General features: G+C 41.2%; 1 protein-coding gene and 1 long non-coding RNA gene across 19 annotated transcripts in view; both read left to right on the top strand.

The window, feature by feature from the left end:
* Nucleotides 1–12,743, top strand: part of FAM13B (family with sequence similarity 13 member B) — a 91,199-nt gene that overhangs the window by 53,899 nt on the left and 24,557 nt on the right.
* Nucleotides 13–4,055, top strand: LOC144329497 (uncharacterized). The gene is made up of 2 exons (XR_013394836.1): nt 13–1,825; nt 3,562–4,055. It is a non-coding gene; the product is annotated as an uncharacterized LOC144329497 (long non-coding RNA).

The raw sequence follows: 12,743 nt of genomic DNA, 5'->3' as shown, positions 1-12,743 counted from the left end.
ACCCGGGAGGCTGAGGCAGGAGAAAGGTGTGAACCCGGGAGGCAGAGCTTGCCGTGAGCCAAGATTGTGCCATTGCATTCTAGCCTGGGCGACAGAGTGAGACTCCATCTCAAAAAAACAACAAAAAAAACCAAAAAAAAACTAAAAAAAAGTTTCAACTTGTTTTAAATTATTTTCCTAGAAAGAAATTATGATGTCCGCTGAGGTAGCTAGGTGGTATTATGGTTGACTTTTGTTATTTTTAAGACAGCTTCTGTATTTCTTAGGAGTTTTGCTGAAGAACATGGTATAGGGGAGAACATATAATATTCTCATACAGTTCTTAGGATGGGATAGACCTCTGCAACAAAATACTGGTTAACAAGAGAAAAACAAGTTTTAAGACATGTATCCCTCATATACACATGGGAGATACTCGGGGGAAGTGAGTAAATCTCTCAGAGGTGGCTTAAATACCATCATGTCCTGAAACAAAGGAAAAAAGGGTGTTAGGGAGACCTAGTTGTAATGAGATGACCAGGAAAATCACTGTAAGCAAAGTTAATCTTTGCCCTGAAGATTGATAGTTTTTAGTGATTTGAAGTCATATTTCTTTTGCTCGTACAGAGAGGAGACACCCGTAGAAACGGAGATTTCTACTACAGGTGAAAATTCCTTTTATAAAAGGGTGACTTCTCTGTATTATCCTGTGTTTGCTATTTCTGAAAATAATAAACTAAAAATAATCCTTATGCCAAAGAGTAATAATTTGATGTGGCATGTTCTGAATCCTCACTGTTGGCATCCTTTCTTGATTAGCAAAAACCCAGGAACATTGTTGTAATAATGACTAAATTATTGTCACTGTCACATTTGTTAGTTAACTTTTTTTTAATATAATTGCCATTAAATGTAAAAAGCAGCATCTTTCTAAGACACTCAAAATGTAATTTTGATACTACTTTTAAAAATAAGATGCTAAATTAATAGATAAGGTGGGTTTCCTCAGTATATTTTCATTCTAAACCATACACTAAAGTAGGGCTCAAGAGGAATTTAGAGTAAGAAGACTTAGGCTTTGTATTCTGCCTTTGTTCAGTATCACTGGATTATCAATTTCTGCCTGTCTACCTAGTCATTCCCATCAGTTTAAAACATTTATACTGTTATTTCTTCCAAGTTCAGAAAAATCCCTCTCTTGACTCCCCCCATCCCATTCTAGCTACATACACCCTGATTTCTCTGCTTCCCTTTATAAATAGAATTGCTGGAAGAATTGTCTGTGTCTCTTTTCTTTAACTCTTTTCCTCCAATTTTCTCCTAAATTCACTGCAGCTATCCTTTCCTCTGACCATTCATTCCTCTGAAATAGCTTTTGCAAGTCACCAGTGATGTCTGTTGAATGTTTTATTTGACCTAATAGCAAAGTTTGATTCAATTAATTACTCCCACTACCTTGATATACTTTTTTCACTTGGCATTCAGGATAGCTCATTCTCTCTCATTTTTCTTTTTTTCCCCTACACTGGCTGTTCTCTCATTCCCCTCTGCTGATTGCTCTTCCTCTTCTGAATCTCTTAAATTTGGAATGGCCCAGGGCCCATTTCTCAGATTGCTTGTTTTTATTCACTTCCTCAGTAATCTTGTTTAGCCTAATGGCTCTAACTACCATCTATATGCTACTGATTCCCAAATTTGTATCTCCAGTCCAGACGTGTTTTGGAATTTTAGATTGCTGTATCCAACTAGGCACCTAGCATTTCCACTGGTGTATCTTTACCAAGCATCTGTTGAGTAGGAAAGATTTCTTTCCTTACCTGTCATTAGGTTCATAGCTGAGGCACCTGTAACAGAAGACATTAATAAGAGAAAAGCGTACACATTTATTTAATGTAAGTTTTACATGACATGAACACCTTCAGAAATCAAGACCCAAAGAAACAGACACACCTGTGTATTTTAATGCTTTGGTTTGATGAAAAGTGGACAGTGGTGTGGATGAATAATTAGACAAAGAGGATGATAAATGAAGGGTGGCTGATTAACAAAGGCCTTGTTTGTTGAGATTCTTTTCTGTGTCCCTGTGTATTCAGAGATAAGGGCATTCCTTTCGTCCAGGTATAGGGTAGCTACTTCTGGAATGAAGGGTTTTTTTTGTTTGTTTGTTTGTTTGTTTTGAGATGCAGTTTTGCTCTTCTTGCCCAGGCTGCAGCAGTGGTGCAATCTCAGCTCACCGCAACCTCTACCTCTCGTGTACAAGCAATTCTCCTGTCTCAGCCTCCTGAGTAGCTGGGATTTCAGACGCCTGCCACCATGCCAGGCTAATTTTTTGTATTTTTAGTTGAGACAGAGTTTCACTATGTTGGCCAGGCTGGTCTCGAGCTCCTGACCTCAGGTGACCTGCCTGCCGTGGCCTCCCAAAGTGCTGGGATTACAGGCGTGAGCCACCGCACCCAGCCAAAGGTTTTATGACTTACTTCAGAAGAGAAGTCTGACCATTTTTTACTGTTTCTGTTGCCACCCTGCAGGTCCAAACTGCCATCATGTCACCTGGATTAATATTGCCTCCTAATTGATCTCATCTTTGTTTCTTGATGGTGTGTTCTCAACACAGAACCACAATGATCCTTTTAAGAGGAAAATTAGATAATGACACTTCTCTTCCTAAAACCTTCTAGTGCCATCTAGGTATCAAAATACAGCTGTAGGCACTACGGAATTGGCTGTGATAGTCAGGATTGAGACAGCTAAATCTTAAGTCCTGTCTGGATTGCTTATTTGTGGATGTCTCCTTAGCTTACATTCTTACCTAGTCTTGCAGGTATTTCCTCAATTTTGCCAAATCTCCTCATCACTCTGTGTTTGTGGCAGGCCCTCCCACTTACCTACCTACTCTAGTCTCTGAACTTTTTGTCCTTTTTCCCTGCTTCCCTTTCCTACCCACTTTTTTTTTCCCCGAGATGGGGTCTTCCTTTGTTGCCCAGGCTGGAGTGCGGTGGCACAGTCTCGGCACAGTACAGCCTCTGTCCCCTGGGTTCAAGCCATTCTCCTGCCTCAGCCTCCCAGGTAGCTGGGATTACAGGCATGCGCCACCAAGCCAGGCTAATTTTTGTATTTTTAGTAGAGATGGGGTTTCACAGTGTTGGCCAGGCTGGTCTCGATCTCCTGACCTCAAGTGATCTGCATGCCAGAATAGCATCTGGCACATAGTAAGCTAGTAAACAACTTGGTAAATAATTCGTTGAATGAAATTGGTGTATCAGGCTGGGCGCAGTGGCTTACACCTGTAATCCTAGCACTTTGGGAGGCTGAGGCAGGTGGATTGCTTGAGCCCCAGGAGTTCAAGACCAGCCTGGGCAACATGGTGCAACCCCTCTCTATAAAAAATAAAAACCAGGCATGGTGGCTCACGCCTGTAATCCCAGCACTTTGGGAGGCCGAGGTGGGTGGATCACCTGAGGTCAGGAGTTTGAGACCAGCCTGGCCAACATGGTGAAACCTCATCTCTACCAAAAAATACAAAAATTAGCTGGGTGTGGTGGCACATGCCTGTAGTCCCAGCTACTTGGGAGGCTGAGGCAGGAGAATTTCTTGAACTCGGAAAGAGGGGTTGCAGTTAGCCGAGATTATGCCACTGCACTCTGGCCTGGGCAAAAGAGTAAGACACTGTCTCAAAAAAAAAAAAAAAAAAAAAAAAGTCTGAACTGTGAGCCCTAGGGAAGGAAGGAAAAATAGAGAAAATTCCAAAGGCGAAAATGATTAAATTTAGGTGCAAGCTGGGGTAAGAAATACAGACACTAAGAGACTGGAAAAGAGGTCAGTGTTGCAGAACTGGAATATGAAGGTGGTTTATATGAAGCAGATGTTTAGGCCTTGAGCTGTGGCTGGTGGTGGGGGCTCATTTTGTCTGTGAGTGAATGCAGTAACTTGAATAAGAGAATAAATGGGGATTGAAGAAACCCTAGGGGAACCTCTGTATTCTAGCACTTTGGAGGAAAAAAAAGCAGCCATGACCATAGCAGTTGGGAATGTCAAAGAGGATGGGATTTTTTCCTGAGTCTGAAAGTTGGTCAAAATAGAGAGGTAAAAGGAGAAAAAAGGTGGTGGGAGGCAAAGGTACAAAAATAAGATGAGTAACTTTAATTTTATTTGCTTACTAGGGGGGTTAAAAGTCTAATGAAATGGCTTTTTTTTCCTTTGCCTTTGCTGTTGAACAAAAAATTTAAGAATACCGAGGAACAATACATTTAATGCTGGTGAGGGTAAGTTAAGATAAGTGGTCTCAAATAGACATGGGAAGTATAAATTGCTATAAACTTCCTGGAAAACACATTAACAGTAAGAACAAAAGACCTTAAACCTTTGATCCAGAAATTTCAAAATCCAAGACTGTGTCCTAAGGAAATACATACAAATCAGGGGTGTATGCAAAGATTTTTCTACTAGAATTCTTATTGGGGGTTTATTTGCAGGAAAAAAAAATGGGAAACACAAAAAGTCCTAAATGGAAAGTGATTAGATAAATTATAGTATATCCATATACTAGGATATTGTTGAGTCATTTAAAATTATTTTAAAGGTCTGGGTAATAGTTGTGAGGTAAAGTTATTTAGAAGAAAAAAAAAAAAAACACCCAAGTGTAGATTACTAAAGCTAATGCAGTCCCAATTTCTTTGTGTGCATGCACTGCATGTGTGTGTGGCACACAGTCAAAAGGCCAAGTCAGAATATTCACAGTGGCCTTCTGGCTGATAGATTATGAATGATTTTACTTTTCTTCATATGTTCTTATATTTAGGTTTCCAACAGTTTCTCTCATTTATAATTAAATAATTTAAGCAAAAAATTCAAATTAAAATTTATTGGATTTAGTGATAGAAATTATTGGTAAAGAAAGAGGAGCTTTGGTAGGTAGAGGATTTCATGGTTGAGAATGAGTATCAGGTGAGTAGGTAGAAGCTGCAGTGTGTGGAATGCCTTTTGGACAAGTTTTGCTTTGAAATTAAAAGGAAGAGAAGGCCGGGAGCAGTGGCTCATGCCTGTAATCCCAGCACTTTGGGAGGCCGAGGCGGGCAGATCACGAAGTCAGGAGATGGAGACCATCCTGGCTAACATGGTGAAACCCTGTCTCTACTAAGAATACAAAAAATTAGCCAGGCGTGGTGGCAGGCGCCTATAGTCCCAGCTACTTAGGAGGCTGAGGCAGGAGAATGGCGTGAACCCAGGAGATCGTGCCACCGCACTCTAGCCTGGGCAAGAGAGCAAGACTCTGTCTCAAAAAAAAAAAAGGAAGAGAAAAGTTGAGCAGTCTGGTTGTGGAAGAGATATCGCCCCCCGCCCCCCCGCTTCTGCTTTCTTGATACAGGATGGAGATTTGAGCATGTCAGTAGGAATCAGTCACTAGATAGGGAGAGACTGAAAAATGTCAGAAAGAAAAAATAACCCAGGGTAGTTAGGGGAACACTGCATAGAGGGGATTGGGAGTGAGAAGTGGAAGGAGGGTGATTCAGTGTGCAAGTTGAGTGACTATTCCTAAATAGGAAAAGCTACTTTTAATCTTCAGTAAAAGGGGATATATAGAATATTTTTTAAGTGAGAGGTGTTTTGGGGACTTAATTCAGATGCTTTTGACCATTTTAAAATGAAATGCATTTGCAGAGGGTGAGGAGTCAGGAATTGGGTTTGGATCTGAAGAAATAGGTAAAGTTTTGCAAGAGTCTCTGTGGAGAGAAATCAGATAGAACTGAGTCACCAGATATTTGAGAACCAATGGAGGTCTAGCTGAAGTTTGATGACATGAACTTGTAGTGAGCCAACTAGGAAGGTATGTTAAATGACACATTTTCTTGTAGCATCTGCTGTCTGGAGGATAGAAAGCTGGTCATAAACTAGACCACATTGGTAAAGGCATTGACAAATTAGCTTTGAAATAGTTAGCCAGGGTACAGAGTACATGTTGAGTGGATTAGAAATTTAGAATGAAGTTTTCAAGTGGTGACAGTAAGGTGAAGAAGTTGCAGAAGAGGGGAATATTAGTTGGACAGGATGTACGAGTTTCCAGTGTATTGTGGCGTGGCATGATTCAAGTGGCTTTGGTAGAAAGTAACTTGTGTCTAGGAAAGTGTAAGGCTAGATAGAGTAGGAGTCAGCAAACCTTTTGTGTAAAGGCCCAGACAGTAAATATTTTAGGCATTGTGGGTATATAGTCTCTGCAACAACTACTTAACTCTGCTATTGTAGCATGAAAGCAGTCAGAAAAAACCGTAAGAAATGAGCATGGCTGTGTTCCAATAAAATTTAATTTATGGACACTAAAATTGAATTTCTTGTCATTTTCACTTCACAGAATATCATTATTCTTTTGATTCTCCCTCCTACCCCCAATCATTTAAAACATAGAAACCCTTCTTAGCCGAAAGACCATGCAAAAACTGGCCACAGGGTGGATTTGTCTAGTATGCTGTAGTTCGCTAACCCCTGGGCTAGAGTATTATTGTAAGGAGATCAAGATTTTAGATATAAAAGATAATGTTGGAGTTTTTTTTCCTCTGAAATGGACTTGCAGTGTAAGGAAACCAAATTGCTTTTTAACATTTCAAAGCTGATCACATAAACTTAGGAGTACTAGGTGCTACATAAACCACAATCCCACAAGGTATTGGTTAGCCAGGCTGAAATTAATCCTAAGGAATCTTTTTTTTTTTGAGACAGAGTCTTACTCTGTCGCCCAGGCTAAAGTGCAGTGGCCATGATCTCGGCTCGCTGCAACCTGTACCTCCCAGGTTCGAGAGAGTCTCATGCCTCAGCCTCCCAAGTAGCCGGGATTACGAGTGTGTGCTACCACACCTAGCTAATTTTTGTACTTTTTTTTTCTAGTAGAAACTTATATTGTGACTTTCTTTTTTTTTTTTTTTTTTTTGAGACAGAGTCTCGCTCTGTCGCCCAGGCTGGAGTGCAATGGCGTGATCTCGGCTCACTGCAACCTCTGCCTCCCGGGTTCAAGTGATTCTCCTGCCTCAGCCTCCCGAGTAGCCGGGATTATTGGCACACGCCACCACCCCCGGCTAATTCTTGCATTTTTAGTAGAGACGGGTTTCACCATGTTGATCAGGCTAGTCTCGAGCTCCTGACTTTGTGATCCGCCCATCTCAGCCTCCCAAAGTGCTGGGATTACAGGTGTGAGCCACCACACCCAGCCTACACTGACATTTTTATAGAAATGTTAAGTTTTTTAATTCTATTTTTGAGACAGGGTCTTACTTTGGTCACCCAGGCTGCAGTGCAGTGGCATGATCACAGCTCACTGCATTCTCAGCCTCCCAGGCTCAAGCAATCCTCCCACCTCACCTTATCAAGCAGTTGTGACTACAGGTGCATGCCATCACACCCGGCTAATTTTTAATTTTTTGTAGAGAAGGAGTCTCACTTTGTTGCCTGGGCTGGTCTTGAACTCCTGGCTTCAAACATTTCTCCCACTTCAGCCTCTGAAAGTACTGGAATTACAGGTGTGAGCCACCATGATGGATCTCATCTTTTCTGTTTCCAATTGTCCACATCCACATTTTTCTGTTGGGTTGTTGGTATTTTTCCTTTTTGGTTTGTACCTTTTTTTTTTTCTTTTTTTTGAGACGGAGTCTCACTTGTGGCCCAGGCTGGAGTGCAGTGGCGTGATCTTGGCCCACTGCAACCTCTGCCTCTTGGGTTCAAGCAATTCTCTGCCTCAGCCTCCCGAGTAGCTAGGATTGCAGGCACCTGCCACCACACCCAGCTAATTTTTGTATTTTTTCTAGAGACCAGGATTCACCATCTTGGCCAGGCTGGTCTTGAACTCCTGACCTTGTGATCCACCTGCCTTGGCCTCTCCAAGGGCTGGGATTACAGACATGAGCCTCCGCACCTGGCCATATTTTTTATTTATTAAGAAACTACCTCCTTTCTTAGGATCAGTCACAAATATTTGTTTCCAGTTTTTTGTCTTTTGACTATTTAAAGTCATTTTTGATGGTGTTAAACTTTATCATCTTTTTTTCCTTTTGTTGGATTTTAGGTTTTAATGCCGTAGTTGGGAAGGCCTTCCCTGTTCTGTGATTATAAACTAACTTTCTTCTTCTTTAAAAAAAAATGCTTCTATAGTTTCATTTTCTACTTTTGAATATTTGACCCATTTGGAATTTATCATGGTGTAAGATGTGAAGAGCAGATTCAGCTGTTTTTCCTACATGTTTACCTAGATATCCCAACACCTTAATTTTTTGAATAATCTATCTTTTTCCCACCAATGTGAAATGCCGCCTTTATTATAAACTAAATGCCTGGATACATTTGTAATAAAAGTGCTGTTTCAAATCAGTTCAGTGTGTTTCTCATTCATTCACCAGTAATGAGTGACAGTGCCGCATTCTTGCCAGTATTTGGTAGTGTTAGTGTTTTGGATTTTGGCCATTCTGATAGATGTGTAATGGTATCTTGTTTGAATTTTGAGTTTCCTAATGACATACGATGATGAGTTTTTCATATGCTATGTGTATATCTTCTTTAGTGAGGTGTTTATTCAGGTCTTTTGCCCGTTTTTTAATTGGATTGTTTTCTTATTGAGTTTTAAGAGTTTCTCTCTATAAATCTTTATATATATATATATGTGTGTGTGTGTGTGTGTGTATATATATATTTTTTTTTTTGGGACAGCGTCTCAAAAGGTTGAAGGGCAGTGGTGCAGTCTCGGCTCACCGCAATCTCCGCCTCCTGGGTTCAAGCGATTCTCCTGCCTCAGCCTCCCACATAGCTGGGATTACAGGCATGCGCCACCACACCCAGCTAATTTTTATATTTTTAGTAGGGACGAGGTTTTGCAATGTTGGCCAGGCTGGTCTTGAATGCCTGACCTCAGGTGATCTGCCCACCTCGGCCTCCCAAAGTGCTGGGATTACAGGCATGAGTCACCATGCTTGGCCTATATTTTGGATAGGTTTATCGAATAGGTTTTTGCAAAATAGAATTTTTTTTTTTTTTTTTTTTTTTTTTTGTGAGACGGAGTCTCGCTCTGTCGCCCAGGCTGGAGTGCAGTGGCCGGATCTCAGCTCACTGCAAGCTCCGCCTCCCGGGTTTACGCCATTCTTCTGCCTCAGCCTCCCGAGTAGCTGGGACTACAGGTGCCCACCACCTCGCCCGGCTAGTTTTTTGTATTTTTTAGTAGAGATGGGGTTTCACTGTGTTAGCCAGATGGTCTCGATCTCCTGACCTCGTGATCCGCCCGTCTCGGCCTCCCAAAGTGCTGGGATTACAGGCTTGAGCCACCGCGCCCGGCTGGAATTTTTTTTTTAATGTGGTACTAGATTCTGTAGTAAATATTTAGGAGTTTTATCTGATAGAAAGAGATTATTCACTGTAGATTTTGAATAGGTATAAGTTGTACAGTAATCAATATTTTGGGAGTTGAAAGTGTATGAAGGTGAAAAAAAAAAAAAGTGTATGAAGTTGAATAGCCTGATTAGAACTCACATCAAAATACCTGGATTTATCACCAGTAAAATCCATTCATTTCAGGGTACCTTCATTGATGGTGCCCCGTCAAAACTTAGAATTATTCATACCTTGCAAACACTGAGAAACTGCTTTATCTCCTTTCAGAAGTGGAGACCAGAAGTATTTATAAACTCTAGCAGATAGTCAAGAGGAAGAGAAGGCTATAAATTTGACCCGTACTGGTCTAAGACCTCATCAGTATTGATTGTGTTAATTCAGTAGAAGAGAGAGAATAGGCTAGACAGAAGTATATCAATATGCAATTTATTGAGTGTTCAGCAAATAAAAGGTACAGAATGGAGTGGAAATATGTAGCCTATTTAATAGAAGTAACTAGCATGCTTGAGCCAAAGGTAAGTGAGTGGAAATGGGAAGATGCAGAACTAAGCAATGTGTGTGCATCAATTATGGACCCCTAAGGAAGGGATGGAGACCAGAGGAATTACTGGAAATGCCTGTCAGGTTTTAATTAACTCTTGGCAGTAATCCCCTATAGCTCCTAAGATATTGCTAATATAACTGTGCTGTATCTGCTACACCTACTGCTGCTGCCACAACCACCGCCACCGCCAAAGCTCTCTAACTTACCTGAATTGAGACCAGAGCACCTTAGCCTTCCTTTGCAGACCTTAATGTTTGTGGAAGGTTACATGGGAGGAGGTGGGGAGAAGATATGGGTTATTTTGCCCGCTAATATTTTATTTTATTTATATATCTTATTTTTTTTGAAACAGAGTCTCGCTCTGTTGCCCAGGCTGCTGGAGTGCAGTGGCACAGTCTCCACTCACTGCAATCTCCTTCTCTCTACTGGGTTCAAGGGATTCTCGTGCCTCAGCCTCCCGAGTAGCTGGGATTACAGGCACACACTACCGCACCTGGCTAATTTTTGTGTTTTAGTAGACGGGATTTCACCATGTTGGCTAGGCTGGTCTTGAACTCCTGACCTCAAGTGATCCACCTGCCTTGGCCTCCCAAAGTGTTGGGATTACAAGTGTGAGCCTCTGTGCCTGGCCTATATAGATGGTTTTCCTTATAAGCTGTTTCTTTTGATTCTCTATGGTAACTCTAAGGTAGTCAAGTAAATTATTGTTATTCTCATATTTGTGACGAGAAAGGCAGAGCTAGGGCTTGAATTTGGTTATTTTGAGTGAGATACCAAGGTTCTGTTTGTTTGTTTGTGACAGAGTCTTATACTGTCTCCCAGACTGGAGTGCAGTGGTGCAATCTTGACTCACTGCAGCCTCTGCTTCCTGAGTTCAGGCAATTCTCCTCTCTCAGTCTCCCGAGTAGCTGAGACTACAGGTGTGTGCTACCATGCCCAGCTAATTTTTGTATTTTTAGTAGAGATGGGGTTTCGCCATGTTGGCCAGGCTGGTCTCAAGTGGTTTGCTTGCCACAGCCTCCCAAAGTGCTGGGATTACAGGTGTGAGCCACTGTGCCTGGCCCCAAGGTTCATTTTAAATATTGGGTCTGACTGTGTGCAGTGGCTCATACCTGTAATCCCAGGACTTTGGGAGGCTGAAGACAGGTGGATCACTTGAGGTCAGGAGTTCGAGACCAGCCTGGCCAACATGCTGAAACTCACTTCTACTAAAATTACAAAAAAATTACCCTATTCAACATGCTGAAATCCCATCTCTACTAAAAATACAAAACAATTTTTGTATTTTTGTATTCGGCTCAAAAAGTGAGCCGAAATTGCACCACTGCACTCTGACCTGGATGACAGAGTGAGACTGTCTCAAAATTTTTTTTCAAGTAAATAAAAATTAAATATTTGGTCTGGGTAATGGTTATTTCATGTGCCCAGAAACCTTCAGAATGTAAAGCTATCTTCTAGAGCAGTGGTCCCCAACATTTTTGGAACCAGGGACTGGTTTTGTGGACAATACTTTTTCCACAGACAGTGGATGGGGGTTGGGGTTTCGTAATGAAACTGTTCTGCTTCACATCATCAAAGCATTAGTTAGATTCTCATAAGGAACACACAACCTAGATCCCTCGCATGCACAGCTCACAATAGGGTTCGCACCTCTCTGAGAATCCGGTCTGAGAATCTCTGACCGGAGGCGGAGCTCATGCTGTAATGCTCACTCCCCACTCCCCTGGCTGCTCACCTCCTGCTGTGTGGCCTGATTCCTAACAGTGTGGTCCGGGGGTTGGGGACACCTGTTATTGATCATAAAGGTTACCGAAGTCTGATTTGTGTATCAGTGGTTCTCACACTTTGGGTCTCGGGGACTTATTTATACTCTTAAAGATGTTGAAGATCCCAAAGAGCTTTTGTTTACATAGGTATGTCTATCAGGATTTGCCATATTAGGAATTAAAACTGAGAAATTTAAAAAACATTAATTTACTTTAACATAAACTCATTTATGGTAACATAAGTAAGGTTGCTCTTTTCCATAATAGACAGCTGTTTTCATAAATTTTTTTAAGTTTGAGGAGTGGCATTGTTTTACATAGCTAGAAATATTGTTGATACCTGTTTGACTACAGAAGACAGCTGGATTCTCATATATGCTTCTGCATTTAGTCTGTTGCTGTTACATTGTTTTGTTGAAGTGTATGAGACAGCCTCATAGATGTGTAGTTTGAAAAGGGACTAGTATTTTAACAGCTTTTTTGCAGATTCTTATGGACCTTCTTTCATGCTAAACAAAACTGAACAAGTGGTACTTTCTAAAGAAGAATCAGAGAGTCTAGGAAGTATCGAACCTTTTGTTGAATTGAAAGGTGATCGTCAAAAACACCAAAACGTTCATGTATTTTGTAGTAATTCTCTGGGTATTTGTATTAGACTTGGTAGGTTTTTAGTTTGAGAGGAATAGGGGTGAGATGATGTCACTAAGCTTGTTGGAAAACGGGAGTGTTTTCTCATCTGGGGACATTTTTGTGGAAAATAGTTATTACTTCAAATATACAAAGGAACCTGGTGAACTCCTCTATGACTCCTATCTACAAGAAGTCACCAGACTTGTATCTTTGTGGCCGGGGAGAAATAAAGCAAGCAGCAGGTGACAAGCACGATCAGACCATCATTTTGGAGGAGAGAATTCTAAGGAAGAAGGATGGTAGTGGTGATACATATTACCTAACAGAGAGAAATGCAGAGTACCTGCTGTACTTCATATGACCCAGGTTTTGAGGGAAGATAAATTACTCCCTGTAAAAAGAGATGCTAAGTACTACAGACTATTATAAATGATAGCTAATTAGGGGTGTTTGACTAATCTGTA

Source organism: Macaca mulatta, chromosome 6, assembly GCF_049350105.2.
Source record: "Macaca mulatta isolate MMU2019108-1 chromosome 6, T2T-MMU8v2.0, whole genome shotgun sequence".
NCBI classification, from domain to species: domain Eukaryota; kingdom Metazoa; phylum Chordata; class Mammalia; order Primates; family Cercopithecidae; genus Macaca; species Macaca mulatta.
This window is presented reverse-complemented; position numbering and strand designations above follow the sequence as displayed.